Source organism: Apteryx mantelli, unplaced genomic scaffold (genome assembly GCF_036417845.1).
Source record: "Apteryx mantelli isolate bAptMan1 unplaced genomic scaffold, bAptMan1.hap1 HAP1_SCAFFOLD_20, whole genome shotgun sequence".
Lineage (NCBI taxonomy): Eukaryota > Metazoa > Chordata > Aves > Apterygiformes > Apterygidae > Apteryx > Apteryx mantelli.
This window is the reverse complement of record NW_027118553.1, coordinates 8,820,518-8,826,856: the sequence shown is the minus strand read 5'-3', so window position 1 is coordinate 8,826,856 and position 6,339 is coordinate 8,820,518.

The window sequence follows — 6,339 nt, the reverse complement described above, 5'->3', positions numbered from 1 at the left end:
AGTGTGGAAAGGGTCTGATGGCATCGTCATTGATAAACAAGGTGTCCGTATTGGTTACATTCGCAAGAGTCACCCAGATGTTGCCACGTTTCCAGGTGCCTGGTCCGACGGGCATGCTTGTTGCTCCGAGGATGAGGCAACATAAGGTCATACACGTCGCGATGGCACCCATCGTAACCGAGTTCCTGTAGAAACACAAGCATTTCCCCTCTCCCAGGTTATCAGTTCCATTGGTCCCACCCATTGGCCGGAAACCAAGTCTTTGACCAAAACTGGGGGTTTTTGTATTGATCTCATGTCTGTGGCTTGCTGACGTTCGAAATTATTATGACCTGTTTCATCACAATTCAAAAAAATTAAGGACATATAACGCTTTGTGTAGTCATTCTTGTGGGGTGAGCAGTGTCTCCCCCTTTTTTTGTTTTTGTAGCATGTCTTTCAGGCTGCAGTGTGACTGCTCAACAGTGGCTTGGCCGGTTGGGGAGTGGGGTATGCCTGTTACATGAGAGGTGCCCCATGTATTGAGGAATTGACGTACACGGCCTGAGCAATAGGCTGGGCTGTTGTCCGTTTTGATGGTTGTTGGCACCGCCAAGACCACAAAGCAGGCAAGCCAATGGCGAGTCACATCCCTAGCCTTTTCACCAGTGTGGGCGGTGGCCCACAAAAACCGAGAATGGGTGTCGACTGTGACATGTACATATTTAAGATGACCAAATTCTAAAACATACATAACGTCTGTTTGCCATAATTCATTAGCCTTTAAAACTCTAGGGTTCGCCCCTTCCCTTGAAGGCATTGGGGCGAACTGCTGACAGTCTGAACAAGACAAAATAATGTCCCTGGCCTGCTGGATGGGTAGCTGAAACTGCCTCTTCAGTGAGCAGGCGTTTTGATGAAAGAAGGAGTGAGACAGTCTGGCTTGTTCTAGAAGGTTGGGTACCACCGCTGGCATGGCTGCAGCATCAGCGCGTCGATTTCCCTCAGCGATGGGTCCGGCCAGGTCCGTGTGTGAGCGTACATGTAAAACATAAAAGTCATGCTTTCTGCGATTAATAAGAGTCCAAAGAGCATAAAGTTCTGCAGAGAGCAATGGATTGGAGACCTCACGGAGAAAGGAGGCTTCTAACCTTTGCACAAGGCCTGCGGCATAACAGGAATCAGTAACAACATTTACAGGTTCATTGGCACAAAGTTCAAAAGCCATACGGATGGCCACCATCTCCAGTACCTGTACTGACCCTTGGTCCTGTGTACGAACTGTTGTTTTCCATTGTTGCGTGACAGGGTCCTGCCACATGATAGCAGCCCTTTTAGATCTGCCCGAAGCATCGGTGAAGACAGTTAAACCAGGAACCGGGACAGGGCGACAGCGACTAGGGGTAGGCTGCCGGCCTCTGCCCATAACCTGTGCCGAGGATAATGAATGGAAAGCTGCCCAGTGAAATCAGCAAGGGCTACTTGAAAACCCCAATCTTCTGAAATTAACCAGTTCAAGTTGTTTATAGTGGCTGGGATATAAATAACTTCAGGGTCACAGGCGTTCATGGTTTGCAGTCTCTCCCTGCCCTTAATGATAAGCTTAGAATACATTTCTGTAAGAGTCCATAAGTTTTTCGGTGGAGTATGTTACAGAAAAATCCATTCCAAAATGTGCAAGGGATCTGTGCTTTTTGTATCCCATCAAAATAATACTGCAAAAGGCTGGAAGCTGTTGGCAATCAGAGCTAAATAAAAAGGCAATGAGAAATCATGTTGCCAACTCTGGCATTCCTCCAGAGCACGGGCACATAACTTGAGTGCCTTTCTCGCTTCAGGTATCAAAGTTTGAGTGGAGGTTAGGGAGGTGTCCCCTTTGAGCTTTTCAAAAAGGGGGTGTAGCAGTTCCGTGGAAAGTCCTAGCACTGGTCAGAGCCAATTAATGGCTCCTAATATTTTTTGTAGGTCATTAAGCATGACAATCTCGTTTAATTGCAGTTGGACTGGCTGCAATTACAACAAGAGGTGAAGGAAGAGAATTAGAGCCATTATCTCTGAGAGTCATAGTCAAAAGGTTGTAGCATTACTTTGAATTTGAGGTCGGTGGGCGGATCGAGCACCAGGATCTGCTCGTGCTTAGCCAGAGCCCTGGCGGCCGCCATCTCGCTCGCTCGCTACCGCGGGGGGGGAGGAGCCGGGGGGGGGGAGCGGGAGGGGCGGGAGGGGGAGGCGGGGAGGCCGGGCAGCAGCTCGGTGCTGGTGCTGGCGCTGAGGGGCGGCCGCCGCGTCGCGCCCCCCCCAGCGCGGTGCTGCCCCACAACGGGAACATCCTCTTTTTTTTTTTTTTTTTTTTTGTTCCCCCTTGCTCGTACCTCTGAGCCGCCAGTGCAGCGGCAAGGGATTCGGTGCTGTGCTGTTTAGAGCCTGCATTTTGACAAGCCCGCACCATCTCTGCAATAGTGCAAGCTGCTCGGTTCTTAATCGCCTGCAAGGCTCTCGCACAGTCAGCATTCGCATTCTCAAAAGCAAGCTGCCTCAGCAGCAGTGCCTGAGCCTCCTCATTCTCAATCTGCTGCTCAGTTGCTGCATATAACCGATCAACAAATGCAAGGTACGGTTCTGTAGGTCCCTGTAATACTTTTGCAAATGACAAACTTGAATCGGCGTTTGTACCTGTCAGTCCGCACAAGGCTTGTAAAACGAACTTTGCAATCCTCTCATATGTTTCTCTATTGTATTCCGTCTGGGTTGCTGGATCCGCATGCAGCCCCTCTCCAGCCAATTGGTTATAGCCTACTCCTTGTCCGTTATTCAAGTTATCAACCGCCTGTGTGGGACATTTGTCTCGAAAGTCTGAAAGCCACCCAGCATATTGAGTGTTAGTCAAATCCATTTTCATTAACGCTTTCCAGTCACAGGGAGTCATCATATACGTAGTAGAAAGCGCTTCTAGGAATGTGATAGTATGAGTAGATTGAACTCCGCTTTCTTTTACCAATTTCTGCAGTTCCTGCCACTTATTCAAAAACACCAGCAAAGAGGTGGGCCCCAAAATCAGTTCGGCAAGGGCGCGGATGTCGCTCGGCACCAGGTTTTGATATTTTACCAGTGCTCTCAGCTGCGCTTGCACTTGGTGGTTGTTTATCCCATACTGCATTACCAGCTGTTGCAGCTTTGTTACCACTTGCCAATCCAGAGGCTCCCACCTCGTCTGTCCCTGACCCGTGGTCACCACCGGGGCTACTATAGGGAAAAACTGCATGTCCCCAACCAGTTCAGCATTCTGAATGATCCCGCGCCACCTTTTTGCCATATCAAAGTCAGGGTCCCTAGGTGGCAGGGCTTTCTCCGGTGCTCTCGGTAAACGGTCCAAAATCGTTCGATACTCCTTTTGTGTTAAAGGGTTTTTTTTCCAGGCTTGCAGATGCTGCTCCGCCTGCTCAAGGGACCACGTCCCTTTGAGTACGTTGGTAATCACCCAGTCTCTGGGGGCGATCTCTTGGTTCACCTGGGATCCGCCGGCAGGATCCCCGGAGAACCGTTCCTCAACCGCTTTCAGGCCGTCCACAATGGCCTGATGCGCCTTCTTATACGCCTCCCTCACATGCGCCTTTTTCGACCCCCTATCCAGCCTCCTCATTTCCTCCAACAGTTCCTCCATTTTTTTTGAATATTCAGTCAGATCAATGCTTTCCTCCTCAGGTAATGGCACAGCAGCCGGATCCACTTCCATGGGGGGAGCGGACAGTTCAGGGGGGGGCGGCAAAGGCGTCAGCAACGTCCCCTTTCTTGTACGGTGGCAAGTCCTCATATCCTGTGCCAGTCCCCCAAGCCTCCCGCTCTAGCTTAGAGAGAGGTGCCGCACATGGCGGGGAGGGCTCATCTATCACTGAGGGCCCCCCCGAGGACGGTGTATCAAAGACGGGCACCGCGCACTCCGCTCCCTCCGCGCACTCCGCTCCTTCGGCGCACTCACTCCCCGGCGAAAGTGCCGCCGCAGAGGGCTCCGCCTGCAGCGTCCTCCGTATGGCAGCAGTCGCCTGTGCCTCCCCGTGCAGCTGTTCGATCATGAGCCGCACGTCTCGATATGTTTTGGCCAGACGCCTGGCCTCTTTTTCTCCTTTCTGGATGGATTCCCACAGTTCCTTCCCAACCTTCTTCCAGGCTTCCGTGCTAAAGACCTGGCTGGACTCCCGTAACAAACCGCACCGCCTTCCCCACCACAGCAAGTCCACCAGCGCCTGGCGCTCCACCTGTCGCTCTGTTTGTGCTGCCACTTGTAACAGTTTCTCCAACGTGGCCTTTTCTACCGCTGATACAGCGTTTCCCATACCACCCGCCGCCTCACAAGGGCGCCTGACTCACCGGTCAGAAGAGTTGCGTAGCTACGACTTTTTCTTTTTCCCGTCTTTCTTCGGACGGCCAGGCTCGTTTTCCCCAGGCACGAGCCTACCGGGCAGTATCCACTCCCGTTACTCGAACTCTTAGCAAAGCCGGCTTCTCCTTCGCGGTATCACGTCGGGGTCACCAGATGTCGCGGTCCGCGGGAGTGACGGGAACGAATCATACGCAGTCACAGAATGCAGGTTCAATTCCAACTTTATTCGGCAATTTGCCCATCTTATATATGTTTGTGCAGTCGTACACTTTGCTAGGCCAATCACCATGCAGATTATGTCACAGGTAGCCAATCATGGCACCGATCACACACGCAGCGGTCATGCCTTGTACCTTGCTACTTATTTAGCAAAGCTGTCTTACCCTTAACCTTGGTTCCCACTGGCTTCTGCTAGTTTATCTGTACTTTCTCAGGATGTATCATTTCCAGCTGCACCAGTGTCCTTGGTGGACTACTTCAAAGCACGTAGCAGTGGCTATAGCCTGAGGCCTAAGGCTTCAGCAAATTTAGCTACTCATGCTAAGCAAGTTGTGCTAAGCAATTAATCCTAAACAGTGTTAGTTCCATGCTCTATAACTCATATAGATTGTTGTTCTGAAGTACCGCAAGGGCCCCAACAGGATACTAAGTCAGATCATCCCACAGTCTTTGCCGTGGAGCTTTACTGCACTGGTGGCTTCCCCTTCCAAAGAGCTTCTGGCTTCCAGGAGGTGTTAAACCTGCCCTGTGTGAAAGGTCTCCTCTGCCCTTAATGCAGGTGGGGGCAGCTGGGGTGGAGCTCCAATGCAAACAGGCAGCATGCAGGAGGTGGAAGCAGGGAGAAGCTACAAAGGAGGAACTGAGAAACACGGCCAGGACATGGAGGGATGGTGTCAGGAAAGCCAAAGCTCGGAGTTGAGACTTGCAGGAAGGGCTGAAGAACAAAAGAGCCGACCCACTGCTGAATGTAGTGGGTGACTTAGTGACAGCGGACACACAGAAGGCTGAGGAACTCCTCCGTGATTCCTGGAAAGCCTCAGGGGGCAGAAGAATTGCCAGTGGTGGATAAAGATTGAGTCAGAGACTACTTGTGGGAACTTCTGAAAGCCAAGGGACCTGACTTGCTGCCTCCAAGCGTACTGAGGTAAGTCGCCAACCCCCTTGCCACCAACTGTCATTTTTGAGAGATGAGGGCAGGCACACCCAGCGACTGGACAAAAGCAAAATTTGAAGCCGTCTTCAGAAGGGGCCAATCTTCTAATCATCCTTTTAATAATCCGAGAAGCAAAAGGCTGGTCAGCCTCACTTCAGTGCCTCGGCAAATCGTGGAGTGAATCCTCCTGAAACGCATTTATGAGCACATGGAAAAGAATGGGACTGGTAATAGTCAGCACGGCTTTCCCAAGTGCAAATCGTGCCCCACCAACTTCTTACTTTCTAGGATAAAAGAACTGGATTGGTGGAAGAGGGAAGAGCAGTGGATGTCGCTCACCGTGTCTTTAACAAGGCTTTCCACGTGATCTCTCAAGTCAGGATGTGATGGTCTGGATGGGTGGACAACCAGGAGGATAAAACACTGCTTGACAAAGATCAATGCCAAATATTGCCCCCGGGAAGTAAGAAGCAACAATACAGGCTGTGGGCAGATTTCAGGCAGCAGCAAGCGCCGGCTGCTCCCAAAGGGACAGCGAGCCAGGAGTCAAACATGATGACAAGGCCAAAAAGGCAAGGGCCTCACCAGCCAGGGTCAAGCCCCACCAAAGCTCAGTGAGGAGAGCAGGGCAGACCTGGAGATGGTAGCCAGGTTCAGCCAAGACTCCAGATCACCAGGAAAGTTCTTGGTGTCAAGACAGCTCCGAGGTCAAGCCGGGATCACACCTTGGCAAATCAGGATCAGGTCCACTGACAGTAACCAGGGTCATACAAAGCCCCCTAATTGCAAGGCAGCTCCATAGCGATGAGGTAGATCTAAGGTAGAGCTA